Consider the following 14782-nt stretch of genomic DNA (forward strand, 5'->3'; position numbering starts at 1 on the left):
TGCACAGCCTGGAGACAGACGCGAGCTAGGGGACCGGGAGAGACTGCCCTCAAGTCGCCGCGCGCTCCCAAATGAGTAACGCTTCGCTTTCCATCTGTCTGTCTAGCCTTCCTTTTGGGCCCTATCCCCAGCCCCGCGTACCTGCCGCGGCCGCCGTTCTGCCCTCGACAGCGTAGTTCCCACTGAAGATCCAAGCACCTGCAGGTCCACTCTGCGGCTACTTCTCCGCGCCCGCCTAGCCGCTGCGCTCGCGCCACTGCGCATGCTCGGTCGGCACCCGGGCCCTCAAACTCTGAATCCACTTGCCACGTTTTGCCTCCGGCTCCCAAGGGAGGGAACGGGAAGCCCAGAGTCTGGGTTCAGGCTCCGGGTGACAGAGTTGTTGCAGGCGCTGGGGGCGTGAGCAGGGAGAGGTGGAAGGGCGCTGCAGCAATGTTCTCTACTAACCACAGTTACGCAAGCCTAAAGATGACCACCTACACCCTGGGAATGAGTTTAGCACAGCGGTTCTGAAACTTGAGCGTAGATCAGAATCACCTGGAGGGCTTTTTAAATCACAGATCCCAAACCCAGAGTTTCCCATTCATTTAGGTCTGGAGCGTAGCGCGACGTTTGCATTTCTAACTTGTTCTCAGCAAAGAAAACTGGTGCTACCAGTCTGGGTACCACACTTTGGAACCTGCTGGTCAAAGGGAAAGGTATTTGTTTTTAAAGGAAGAATTGTTTCTTTCCGCTACCCTTTTTTTGTTGTTGTCGTTGTTTTACTTGTTGCTTCCTTGTCATTTAACAGCCACACCTGATTAAAATAAATATATAACTAAAGCCCACACTCAAACAAAGTGGAATATTTTCTCTCGCATGTGAGTCAAGTAAATGGAATGCTGCCTCAAGAGTTCTCACATACTTTGCCTGAAGCATAATCGTAGTTGTGGTCTGTCCAACTCAGTCCAGAGAACAGAACAAAGTTCTGCTGCTCCTTTAACTCAAAGTCTCGCGTGCTACTTCTGCGCCCAGCACAATACCCAACCCAGAATAGGCACCCAAGCAACCCTGGGATGGTAACAATAGAAAAAAAAAAAAGAGGGAAGTTGAAATTATTTTTTAAGAACCCAAAGAAATTGGACGAGCGATGAACTATGCAAGTAGGTGGGCCATGGAGAGGAAAGAAAAGGAATTTTTCTCACCTCTCACCTAGAGAATCAGGTAAATTAATATCCTTATCTGGTTCTAGATATGCAGTGGGAGTTAAGTAAGTTCTCACAAATAAAGCAAAATATTTCTTTAAAAGGTAAACATAAATTTAACATGACCCAGCCATTTCATTCCTAGATGTTATCCAAGAGAAATTAAAACATGCTTACACAAAAACGGGAATGCTTATAGCAGCTGTTTTTCACAATAGCCCCAAACCAGAAGGAGCCCAAATGTCCAACATGTAAATGAAAAAAAAAATTGTGATACATTTAAACAATGTAATATGACTCAACAATAAAAAAAGAAGAAACACTCTTGCACAGGACTCATATGGATAACTCTCAAAATCAGTATGCTGATTTGAGGAAGCCAGAGACAAAACATACCATATAATTTATATGACGTACAAACTAACCTATAATGACAAAACCAAGGTTAGTAAATGACTGGAGCCATGGGTGGAGGGAAGGATAAACTGCAAAGGAGCAGTAAAAATATTTTTGAGGGGAAGGTGATGAAAATTTTCTCTGTTTTGATGGTAGTGACAATTTCACAGGTGTATGCAGCTATGGTAGCTTAGTTGTACACTTTAAATATGAAAAATGTGTGTAAATTATTCCCCAATGAATTTAATAAGAAAACACTTTAAATGTATTTGTGATATGTTTCTTTAGGGGTAATATTAACCAGGGTACTTCATGAGGAAAGATAGATTCTAAATATGGTATAACGTGATTTGGGAGAGGTAAAATAAAAGTCATGCTCTGTAAAGGAAGCTCAACGTAATCCGTATAAAATGTCTGTAACAACTCTCTGTAAAAGCAGCCAACCCTAAGATGTGATTTGTAAACATACCATTGATAAAACTATTTCCCAAAAGTGTTCCTAAGTGTAAAATAATAACTAGGGTATATCATTAGAAATGCACAACCAGGGCCGGGTACAGTGGCTCACGCCTGTAATCCCAGCACTTTGGAAGGCCAAAGTGGGTGGATCACCTGAGGTCAGGAGTTCGAGACCAGCCTGGGCAACATGATAAAATCCTGTCTGTACTAAAAATACAAAAATTAGCCAGGCGTGGTGGCGGGCATCTGTAATCCCAGCTACTTGGGAGGTGGAGGCAGGAGAATCACTTGAACCTGGGAAGCAGAGGTTGCAGTTAGCCAAGATTTCATCACTATACTCCAACCTGGGTGACACAGTGAGACTGTCTCAAAAAAAACCGCACAACCAGTGCGTAATAATTATAAAGAAAATTGTTATCTGCTTAACTGATTGTATCATCACCAATGAGAAATAAAGTATTCAAATTGTGTTTCCAGGAGCACTGAGTTTCACGGAGAGAAAAAAACACAGGGTTCTGAATCTAGGACTCCAACCCAGACTACTTACATATTGTAGTATCTTGTGAAATCCTATTTGATAAAAGGATTTCACTGATTTTTTTTTTTCTTTTTTTTTTTTTTTTGAGATGGAGTCTCACTCTGTCACCCAGGCTGGAGTGCAATGGTTTGATCTCGGCTCACTGCAACCTCCACCTCCCAGGTTCAAGCAATGCTCCTACCTCAACCTCCCAAGTAGCTGGGATTACAGGTGTGCACCACCACACCCGGTTAATTTTTGTATTTTTAGTAGAGACAGGGTTTTGCCATGTTGGCCAGTCTGGTCTCAAGCTCCTGACCTCAAGTAATCCATCTGACTCTGCCTCCCACACTGCCAGGATTACAGGCATGAGCCACCACACCCAGCCATCACTAATAGTTAAAAGAGCAATCGTTCGAAAACAACTGAAGTAATAGCATCAGGTAGGAAGAATTCATAGAGGAGAGATGGTGTATTTGGTGAACATAAGTATTCTGGTAATCAAAAGTGTACACTGTTCTTTGGCTTGCAGAGCAATGAGAAAAAATTTATACAAAGATTTTTAAACTAGTTAAAAATGTACACTGTAGTTATAGTAATCATATGTTCCAATTTTTCTAGGATAGTCTTAATTTAAATATTTGTTTATCACATAAATTATATTCAATCATGTATTCCAACTGTTGGTTGAAAAAAATATCTTTTAAGCTGGGCAAAATAATGATAAAATCACCAACTAAACATAAAACAAAGATAAATCAGGGCATGGTGGCACATGCCTGTAATGCCAGCATTTTGGGAGGCTGAGGTGGGCAGGTCACTTGAGCTCAGAAGTTCAAGACCAGCGTAGGCAATGTGGCAAAACCCCATCTCTAAAAAAAAAACAACTAAAATTAGCCAGGTGTGGTGGCATGTGCCTGTGGTCCCAGCTTCTCTGGAGGTTGAGATGAGAGGGTCTCTTGCGCCCAGATGTCTGAGACTACAGTGAGCCATGTTCACACCACTGGACTCCAGCCTGGGCAACAGAGAAAGACCCTATCAAAAAAAAAAAAAAAAATTGAGCTGCTACTGGGTAGTCACCATTTAAAACACTTCACAGTGTTTACTTATTGAATATCCATGCCAACCCTAAGAAATTATTCTCAATTTATAGGTGAGAAAACTGAAGTACAAAATGTTATTTTTCCCATGATAACACAACTAAAGATAAAAAACTAAATACAACTAAAATTTTTAATGTCTTTTATATAAAGACTATTTTCGCTAATTTCACAGTTTCCAAGGATCCATCTGAATTGTTAATTTATTTTCTCAGGCTCATTGATACTGGGAGGGCTATCAAAAAAGCAGAGCTTCAGTGATTACTACCATCATCATCTTCACTATCATCGCTAATATTTGTTCCATGTCTTCTATGCGCTGGCTACTGTGCCAAGAAGTTCATGTGGTTTATTTCATTTAATGTTCATGAGGACAAAAGTGCAGATTCCGTAATAATAGGTAAGAAAGAGAGGGAATGGCAGGACCAGGATTCCAACTCAAGAGCTAATGGTAGGCTGGGCGAGGTGGCTCATCCCAGCACTTTGGGAGGCAGAGGCGGGTGGATCACTTGAGGTCAGGAGTTCAAGACCAGCCTGGCCAACATGGTGAAACCTTGTCTCTACCAAAAATACAAAAATTAGCTGGGCATGGTGGTGTGTGCCTGTAGTCCCAGCTACTTGGAAGACTGAGGTGGGAGAATCACTTGAGCCTGGGAGGTGGAGGTTGCAGTGAACCTAGATCACACCACTGCACTTCAGCCTGGGTGACAGACTGAGAACTTGTTTCAAAAAAAAAAAAAAGAGTGAATGGCAGAACCAGTATTCAATTCCAGTTTTCTGCTATTTACAATACTTGTCCCTGCCAAGTTACAGTGTATCCTGTACTCTAAGGGAAAAATATTGGCATTCTGGATTATAACTGAGTCTCTGTGAATGTGGCTAATGTTAATTCATTCCCCAGAGCCTGATGGTTTCTAACATGCTGTAACTATAACACCCCACTGTCACCCAGCCCTGATCGGCATCCTAAAATCAGCTGCTGTATAGGCACCAATTTTAGGAAAAGTAGGTACATTCTGAATGATACCAGCAAGTGTGATGTGACCATATTTGTTTTATTTGGCTGTTTTTTTCCAGAACGAAATGAGTAGAGAAAAAAACACATGTGAGAAAGACTAAGATTCAATATTCAGTCCATGGCCATACCACCTTGAATGCTGCTGATCTCGTGTGCTCTCGGAAGCCAAGCAGGTCCGGACCGGTTAGTACTTGGATTGGAGATTCAGTATTTATTTCAACTCTGAATTTATGATTTTTTTCTCTTCTTTTAATCATTTAGAGTAGAAAACAATAATCTGACAAATAAGTCCAAAAAAAAAGGACAAAACTTCTCTCATGAACACACACACATACACAATTTAACACACACTGTTTTGATCTAACACAGATAAGATCAAAATAGCCAACAAAGCACACACACCTACACCCACCTACCACCTAAAATTTTATGAAATGATAAAGGGGATAATTTTGTTTATTTTAATTATTATTATTTGTTTTTGAGACATAGGGTCTCACTTTGTCACCCAGACTGGAGTGCAGTGGCAGGAACATGGTTCACTGCAGCCTCCACCTCTGGGGCTCAATTGATCTTCCTGCCTCAGCCTCCCGAGTAGCTGGAACTACAGGCATGCACCACCACACTCAGCTACTTTTCATATTTTTTGGACAGACAGGGTTTCACCATGTTGCCCTGTCTGGTCTGGAACTCCTGAGCTCAAGCGATCTGCCTGCTTGGCCTCTCAAAGTGCTGGGATTACAGGCCTGAGCCATGGGGCCCAGCCAGGAGATACTTTTAAAAAGTAAAGTCCGGGCATGGTGGCTCATCCCTGTAATCCCAGCACTTTGGGCAGCCAAGGCAGGCAGATCACCTGAGATCAGGAGTTTGAGACCAGCCTGACCAACATGGAGAAACTCTGTCTCTACCAAAAATACCAAATTAGCCGGGTATGGTGGCACATGCCTGTAATCCCAACTACTCAGGAGGCTGAGGCAAGAGAATCTCTTGAACTCAGAAGGCAGAGGTTGTGGTGAGCCGAGACTGTACCATTGTACTCCGGCCTGAGCAACAAGATCAAAACTCCGTCTCAAAAAAAAAAGAAAGTAAAAAAAGTAAAAGTAAAAGAAGGCTGGATGTGGTGGCTCACGCCTATAATCCCAGCACTTTGGGAGGCCAAGGCCAGTGGGTGACCTAAGCTCAGGAGTTTGAGACCAGCCTGGTCAACATGGTGAAATCCTAGAAACAAGAAAAAATTGCCATTGGCAAACCGGAAATGTTGAGAAAAGACGGAATGCAGATAGATGAAATCTCAGAAAAACAAAATGGAGGAAAATTTAGCTCAAATCATATGAAGGAACGTGCTAAAGGTAAAAGTAGGAGTAGTTGGGGAGAGTGTACAAACTCACAGTTAACAGATCAAGAAGTAGGGAGGAGGGTACTGAGACATTGATTTGGAAGAGTAATTAGAAAAAGAGATTTAGAGTAGCTAGGCTGGTCAACTACTTTCTCCTCTCCAACTGGTTCTAAATTGTAGCCCAGGAAGCAATAGACCTCCAGGAAGAACACCAGTCTCCTACACTTTAAAGATGAGCTATCAACATACCCGCATCTTATAATTGCTGTTCCTTACACAACAGTGGCAGAGAACAGCTACTGTAAATAAAAAGGCAAAAGAGATTCTAAAATACAAAATTGCACAGATAGCGAACACATTATCACACATTAAAAAAGTCACCATAAGAAAGGCACCATTTTTACAATTAGGAAAAATAAAGCTAGAGAACAATCAGAAGAAGACATTTGAATTGTATAATTAATATCTTCAGAGAAACATGAGATGTCATAGGTACAAAAATATTGACTATATATTTGGAAATTTAAAATTTTGATAACTGAGGCCAGGTGCGGTGACTCACACCTGTAATCCTAGCACTTTGGTAGGCCAAGGCAGGCAGATGACTTGAGTCCAGGAGCTCAAGACCAGCCTGGGCAACATGGCTAAATCCTCTTCGCTACAAAAAATACAAAAATTAGCAAGGAGGCTAGGCATGGTGGCTAATGCCTATAATCCCAACACTTTGGGAGGTCAAGGCAGGTGGATCGCTTGAGGTCAGGCGTTCGAGACCAGCCTGGCCAACATGGTGAAACCTCGTCACTACTGAAAATACAAAAATTAGCCAGTCATGGTGGCACCCTCCTGTAATCCCAGCTATTCAGGAGACTGAGGCAAGAGAATCACATAAGCCTGGGAGGCAGAGGTTGCAGTGAACCAAGATCACGCCATTGCACTCCAGCTTGGATGACAGAGCAAGACTCCATCTCAAAAAGAAAAAAAATTATCTAGGCATGGTGGCACACATCTTTAGTCCTAGCCGGCTACTTAGGAGGCTGAGGTGGGAAGATCACTTGAGCCCAGGAGACTGAGGCTGCAATGAGCCGTAATTGCACCACTGCACTTCAGCCTGGGTGACAGAGTGAGACCCTGTTAGGAAAAAAAAAAGTGTATGTGTGTGTGTGTGTCTGTGTGTGTGTGTGTGTGTGTGTGTGTGTGTGTGTGTGTGTACATATATATATATTAGATAACTGAAATTAAAATGACAAAATGAATGGTCTGGGTTTCAAAATAGACAGACATAGATTAGTAATTGGGAAATCAAGCTGGGCTATTATCCCAGAATGATGTCAGCCCAATGAGCAGTGGCAGAAAAAATGGCTTTAGGACCTATCAGGGTGACCTGAGGCAACTTTCTATATTCTCCATCCTCCCTCAACACCTTGCCCTTCTTTATTTGGAAAAAAATAAGATCATATACTACATTAACGGAAACATATGACAAATTATAAGAGAGCTATGGGGTGTGGCAAAGGCTGCTGATTGTTCCCAAGTATCTTTTAATTAAATATATCTATGATATATTTATGAAAATAACAGCATTTCAAAATACAGGAAAATGATGGACGAGTCAGTGACATAGTAACAGATACCGTGCATGGATTGACCAACTCTCTTCTTGGATGCCTTCCTGGAAGACCAAAACCAGTATTTTCCACATTCACTTGTAGCTAGGCTGGCAAAAATGATTTAGGTTCCACCAAGCCAAGTAAGACTCATTCAAATTTGTATTTCACAAAGAGAGAGAAAAGGCATGAACCCCTTTGGGCAGATTCCTAATTCTGCAGCATCCTCATCCTTTCAGAGTTAGCAGCTGCCTTGTCAGGTCATTTGGGGAGTTCTTTTTTATTTCCCCATTTATTTTATTGCATTTTAGGTTTTGGGGCACATGTGAGGAACATGCAAAATTGTTGCATAGGTACACACATGGCAGTGTGATTTGCTGCCTTCCTCCCCATCACCTACATCTGGCATTTCTCCCCTTGCTATCTCTCCCCAGCTCCCCACCCCCCACCGTCCCTCCCCTATTTCCCCCCAACTGACCCCAGTGTGTAGTGCTCTTGGGGAGTTCTTGAATACTCATGATGAAGCCTGTTTCTCTCAAAGATTCTGTATATCATCTAGATGCCTTAACAAATCGCTTTATTCTGAAAGTGGCAGAAGGGACTTCAATACCAACATATGAACTATCCATCTGGGAAACAAGTTGTCTGATCTTGTTTCAAAAATGATCATAGCCAGGTACAGTGGCTCACGTCTGTAATCCCAACACTTTGGGAAGCCAAGGTAGGCCGATCACCTGAGGGCAGAAGTTTGAGACCAGCCTGGCCAATGTGGTGAAGCCCCATCTCTACTAAAAATACAAAAATTAGGCCAGGCACTATGGCTCACACCTGTAATCTCAGCACTTTGGGAGGCTGAGGTGGGCGGATCACGAGGTCAAGAGATTGAGACCACCCTGGCCAACATGGTGAAACCCCGTCTCTACTAAAAAATACAAAAATTAGCTGGAAATGGTGACATGTGCCTGTAGTCCTAGCTACTCGGGAGGCTGAGGCAGGAGAATCACTTCAGCCCAGGAGGCGGAGGTTACAGTAAGCTGAGATCATGCCACTGCACTCCAGCCTGGTGACAGAGCGAGACTCCATCTCAAAAAAAAAAAAAAAAAAAAAAAAAAAAAAGATCTGTAGATAAACGGGAAAAGGAATACTAGGAAACTAATGTTAGGGAAAAATATAAAGGAACATTTTAAATCTTGTGGTTAACCTTCCTAAGCAAGACTAAAATCCAGAAGCCATAAAGAAAACGGTGGACAGATTTTATATAATTAAAATTAAAATTTGTACATAAGAGCCAAGTGACAAACTAAGATATAATATTCTCAGATATAAGTCAGAAAAGGTTTAATCCATAATATATTAAAATGTTTGTAGTATATATCAATAAAAAAGACACAACCAAATTAAAACCGATAAAGTTCTAAGCAGGTAATTTACAAAAAATAGGTAATCCAAATCATTAGAAGACACGAATAGGTGCTTGAACTTGCTGGCAAGTAAAGAAATGCACATACGTACATGTAAGTGCCTTAACCCAAACCAATCAAATCAGAGTCTCCGGGAGTCCCCAAATACTTTTTAAAAACTTCCCATCCATGTAATTTCAATGTGTAGCCAAAATTAATAACCACTACCCTAAAATGGTGCTAACTCAAAGTGTGGGGAGTGGACCACCAGCAGCAGCACCTAGCAGCTTGTTAATAATGCAAATAATTGAGTTTTCTTTCAGACCAATTGAGTCAGAATCTCTCCAGGTGATTCTGATGTATGCTCAAATTGGAGAATTCGGAAACCTCTCTGCATTTTACTTACAGAGCTACTTGGAGGATAATAGCAGATGAAAGTATTTTTCAGAAAAGTAAAAATAGTAATCGCAGATACAAATACTTACACTACTCCATTACATTTTACATAATCTTAGGATCATACCCAGGACCTAGCAATGAAAATGACAATAATTCATTACTGAAATAGAAATCTCTTGGACACATACAAAAGTAGTCTATGTCCTTATTTCTGAATTGTCTTCAAAAACTAACACTCCAAATGGAGTGCTAGTTAGCTCTATAGTATAGTCTTATTAGATGTGAAACTGCCACAGGGATAAAAACCAAATGGCTTTACTTTTAAGTTTCTTAAAATTTTGTTGTTACTTTATGATAACTGCTTTTTTTTGTAATGGGTTTTTACAGTGTTTCCACTAAATGGGACAAGTGTATTCATGCAGTTTGGCTGTACTGGATCATTTATTCTGCACCATTAATTTTCAGAATATTGGGTTGTTGTTATGTTGTCTATTATTTGAGGCTTTACCCAATGCAGACTAACAGACATACATATAAGGGCCTTAACGCTTACATTAACCCTTTAACCCTTAATCTATGTCTGACAATATTTTATACATAGCCAAGCTATTAAAGAAGGGAAATGGCATGGTTTTTGGGTTTTGAAAAGGTTGCTCTGACTACTGTGTAGAGCAACTCCAAACAATATCAGCATCAACTAGAAGCTTGTTAAAAATGAGTATTATTGAATGTGTGTGTACCAAGAGCTGTCCACGGAAGTTCATTCAGATGTAGAAAGGAACTTGTAAAACTGTTGCATTATGATGGAACTTGCACAGCTAACTAAACAGGAGTTTGGGCATCTGGCTGAGAACCAAGTCCATCTTGGTCTCAACTGGGTTGTAGCACCACCTGGTGGTCATTTTCCACTCTAGTTTAATCATGAATGGGGTATTTCTATATGCATGGCTAACTGGAATTCCAGAACATTGATTGACGTCCCTTTGTCAACTTGATCTGGGACACTGGGCTTAGACAATACCAGGGACACTGGGACCCATCCACACCAACCGCTCTGCTTCCCTTCCTGCCTCATTCTCTCCTCCACACTCCCTCTTCCCAAATGATAAAAAGAGGGCTGAGAGGAACACAGGAATCAATTGACAATTGTATTATGTTCAAATGTAAATTATCATGAATTTCATGTACATTAGGATATGGTTAATAAAAATTTGCACATATTAGGATACATATTTTAAAAATTTCAACAGTACTACTGAATAATAATTTTTGAAAGTTGGATAAAAAATGCTGGCAAGGATGTGGAGAAAAGGGAGCCTTTGTACACTGTTGGTGGGAATGTAAATTAGTACAACCACTATGGAGAACAGTGTGGAGGCGCCTCAAAAAACTAGAACTACCATATGATCCAGAGATCCCACTGCTAGGTGTACACCCAAAAGAAAGGAAATCGGTATATCAGAGATATCTGCACTCCCATGTTTATTGCAGTACTGTTCACAATAACCAAGATTTGGAAGCAACCTAAGTGTCCATGAACAGATGAATGAATAAAGAAAATGTGCTATAAGTGTACAACGGAGTGGTATTCAGTCATAAAAAAGAATGAGATCCTGTTATTTGCAACCACATGGACGAAACCGGAGGTCATTAAGTGAAATAAGGCAGACACAGAAAGACAAACTTCACATGTTCTCATTTGTGGGAGCTAAAAATAAAAACAATTGAACTCATGGAGATAGACAGTAAAATGACAGTTACCAGAGGCTAGGAAGGGCAGTGGGGGGTAATAAATGGGCAGTAGGGATGGTTAACTTGTATTAGTTAACATGATAAGATCTAGTATTTGAGCCTGTAATTCTAGCACTTCAGGAAGCCGAAGCAAGCCAATCACTTGAGCCCAGGAGTTCAAGACGATCCAGACAATATGGCAAAACCCTCATCTCTACAAAAAAACACAAAAATTAGCCGGGTATGGTGGTGTGCACCTGTACTCTCAGTTACTGAGGAGGCTGAGGTGGGAAAATCACTTGAGTCTGGAAGGCCAAGGCTGTAATGCACCAAGATCATGCCACTGCAGTCCAGCCTGGACAACAGAATGCAACTCTGTCTCAAAAAAGAAAAAAGATCTAGTATTTGATTGCAGAAAGGGGTGACGACAGTCAATAATAATTTATTGTACATTTTTACGGCCAGGGGCAGTGGCTCATGCCTGTAATCCCAGCACTTTGGGAGGCCAAGGTGGGCGGATCACAAGGTCAAGAGATTGAGACCATCCTGGCCAACATGGTGAAACCCCATCTCTACTAAAAAATACAAAAATTAGCGGGGCATGGTGGCACACGCCTGTAGTCCCAGCTACTTGGGAGGCTGACGCAGGAGAATCCTTTGAATCCGGGAGGGGGAGGTTGCAGTGAGCCAAGATCACGCCACTGCACGCCAGCCTGGCGACAGAGAGAGACTCTGTCTCAGAAAATAATAATTTATTGTACGTTTTAAAATGAGTATAATTGGATTGTTAGTAACACAAAAGATAAATGCTTGAGGTGATGGATACTCCATTTACCCTGATGTAGTACACATTGTGTCCCTGTATCAAAATAGCTCATGTACCCCATAAATACATACATCTACTATATATCCACAAAAATTAAAAATTGACTGGGTATGGTGGCGCCTGCCTGTAATCCCAGCACTTTGGGAGGCCACGGCAGGCGGAGCACTTGAGGCCAAGACCTCCAGACCAGCCTGGGCAGCATAGTACAAAATTAGCTGGGCATAGTGGCATGCACCTGTCATCCCAGCTACTTGGGAGGCTGAGGCAGGAGGGTGGCTTGAATCCCGGAGGTGGAGATTGCAGTGAGCTGAGATCACGCCACTGCACTCCAGCTTGGACCACAGAGTGAGACTCTGTCTAAAAAAAAAAAAAAAAAAAAAAAAAAAAAAGTTGCGAGATGGTCAGGCACAGTGGCTCACTCCTGTAATCTCAGCATCCCAGCACTTTGGAGGCCAAGATGGGCAGGTCACTTGAGGTCAGGTGTTCAAGACCAGCCTGGCCAACATGCTGAAATCCCATCTCTACTAAAAATACAAAAATTAGCCGAGCATAATGGCATGTGCCTGTCATCCCAGTTACTTGGGAGGCTGAGGCTTGAATCCTGGAGGTAGAGGTTGCAGTGAGCCAAGATCGTGTGATTGCAGTCCAGCCTGGGCAACAAGTGAGACTCGTTTCAGGAAATAAAAAAGTCTGGGAGACCACCTCCAGCCCGAGTATGCAGAATGGATTAGAGAAAAACAAGCCTAAAGGCAGATAGGTAAACTAGAAGCCTATTGAAGTAATTTAGGCAAGAGGTGATGATGGCCTAAAATTAGAATGGTGGTAAGGGAATTTGGGGGAAAGTGGGTAAGTTTGATATTTAGGAGATAGAATCTCGTCCTTGTCTTTTAAAGATATAAACTGAAGTATTTGCAGATAAATTGATATGATGTCTACACTTTTCTTTAATCCAACTGGGGAGAGAGAAAATGAGAAAGGTGGTTATCGATGAAACAAAGACTAACCATACGCTGATAATCATTGATTGGGTGATGGGCATAAAGGAATTCCTTACTCTGTCTACTTTTATATATATTTGAAAGTCCCCATAATAAAAAGTTAAACAAAATAAACTCTCTGGGAAATGCTGAAGGGAAAATATTCAGTAGGGAGATAGACACAGAAAATACAAATCTTGAAGAGGGATAAGGGAAGAGCAATGAATTTGGGAGTGAACAGCAGATAGAAAGTTAACGGAAGCCTTGAGAGTGAAGGAAAGACTAAAAAAGAGAAAAGAACCTGCTGAGGAATACCAACAGTAAAGGGGATGGCAAAGAAGTGTTGTTAACAAGAAAGAGTCATGGAGGCCAAAGAAAGCTTTCCAGGAAAGCAGCAGTGGTCTCTATTAGAGGTCTTCAACCCCTGGGCCACAGTACCGGCCAGAGGCCTGTTAGGAACCGGGCCACACAGTAGGAAGCTTCATCTGTATTCACAGCAGCTCCCCATTACTGGCATTACCGCCTGAGCTCCCCTCCTGTCAGATCAGCAGGAGATTAGATTCCCACAGGAGCGCAAACCCTATTGTGAACTGCACATGCAAGGGACGTAGCTTGCATACTCTTTATGAGAATCTAATGCCTGATGATCTCTCATTGTCTCCCATCACCCCAGATGGGACCATCTAGTTGCAGAAAAACAAGCTCAGGGCTTCCACTGATTCTACATTATGGTGTATAATACATTATGGTATAATGACTTATTACATATTACAATGTAATAGTACAAAGTGCACAATAAATGTAATATGCTTGAATCATCCCGAAAACATCCCTTCACCTCCCTGTCCATGGAAAAATTGTCTTCCACAAAACTGGTCCCTGATGCCAAAACGGTTAGGGACTGCTGGTCTGTATTGTCTATTGTATATTCCCAAAATCCATTGATTTACTTTAAAAATTAAATCACAGGGCCGGGCGCGGTGGCTCACGCCTGTAATCCCAGCACTTTTGGAGGCTGAGGAGAGCGGATCACGAGGTCAAGAGATCGAGACCATCTGGCCAACATGGTAAAACCCCTTCTCTACTAAAAGTACAAAAAATATTAGCCAGGCGTGGGAGCACGCTCCTGTGGTCCCAGCTACTCGCAAGGCTGAGGCGGAAGAATCGTTTGAACCCAGCAGGCGGAGGTTGCAGTGAGCCGAGATTGCGCCACTGCACTCCAGCCTGGCGGCTCCGTCTCAAAAAAATAAAAAACAAATCACAGGTTGTGGATGCCCGTAATGGTGGCATTTCCATACACAGTACTGCCGCTTTGAAGAGACACAAATATAATCCAACCCTATTTTTAAATATTAAATGTTGGCAGGGTCCTCAAGGAAACCTAAGAGTGACTTCAAGTCAGAAAAAAATGCTTAAAAAGAAAAAAACAGGGAGAGCCCACCTTTTGCCCTCTCTCAGAAGAGTGACAAAAGTGGTAGGGAAGTGAGAAACTTTTAAAATTGAGAGCGTTACTCTGGGAAAACGGAGTCTACTCTTGGCCTTTACTCGCTGAACTGTCCTAGTTCTCACATTTGTGAAGCGAGAGTCTGGGTTGGCGGCCCTCGAGCCCCTAGCCTCCCCCGATTCGACGGTCTGGCTTCGCTGTGCCTCCCAGGCTTCAGAACAGCAGTCTGGCCGCTCAAAACGAAAACTTCACAAACGTTGCTCGCTTAGTGCTGCGAACGAAGTCCTGACCCAACCAGGAAGTTCGACCAGCGCGCGCTCGCCCGCTTGCCCCGCCCCCTAACGGCTTCCCGGCTTCCCCCGGGTCCTCTGCAAAACAGACGCAGGGCCGA

General features: G+C 42.3%; 1 protein-coding gene across 1 annotated transcript in view; it reads right to left on the reverse strand.

Moving 5' to 3' along the window:
* PLS1 (plastin 1) overlaps window positions 1–259 on the reverse strand; it is a 120481-nt gene extending 120222 nt beyond the window's left edge. The window contains exon 1 of the mRNA XM_032264313.1: window positions 142–259. The gene's annotated coding sequence lies outside the window, so the exon portion shown is untranslated. The remainder of the gene's footprint in view (window positions 1–141) is intronic.
* Between the last annotated feature and the right edge of the window lie 14523 nt (window positions 260–14782).

The sequence above is a fragment of the Sapajus apella genome, unplaced genomic scaffold, assembly GCF_009761245.1.
Source record: "Sapajus apella isolate SASKATOON/1434 unplaced genomic scaffold, GSC_monkey_1.0 scaffold4, whole genome shotgun sequence".
Taxonomy (NCBI): domain Eukaryota; kingdom Metazoa; phylum Chordata; class Mammalia; order Primates; family Cebidae; genus Sapajus; species Sapajus apella.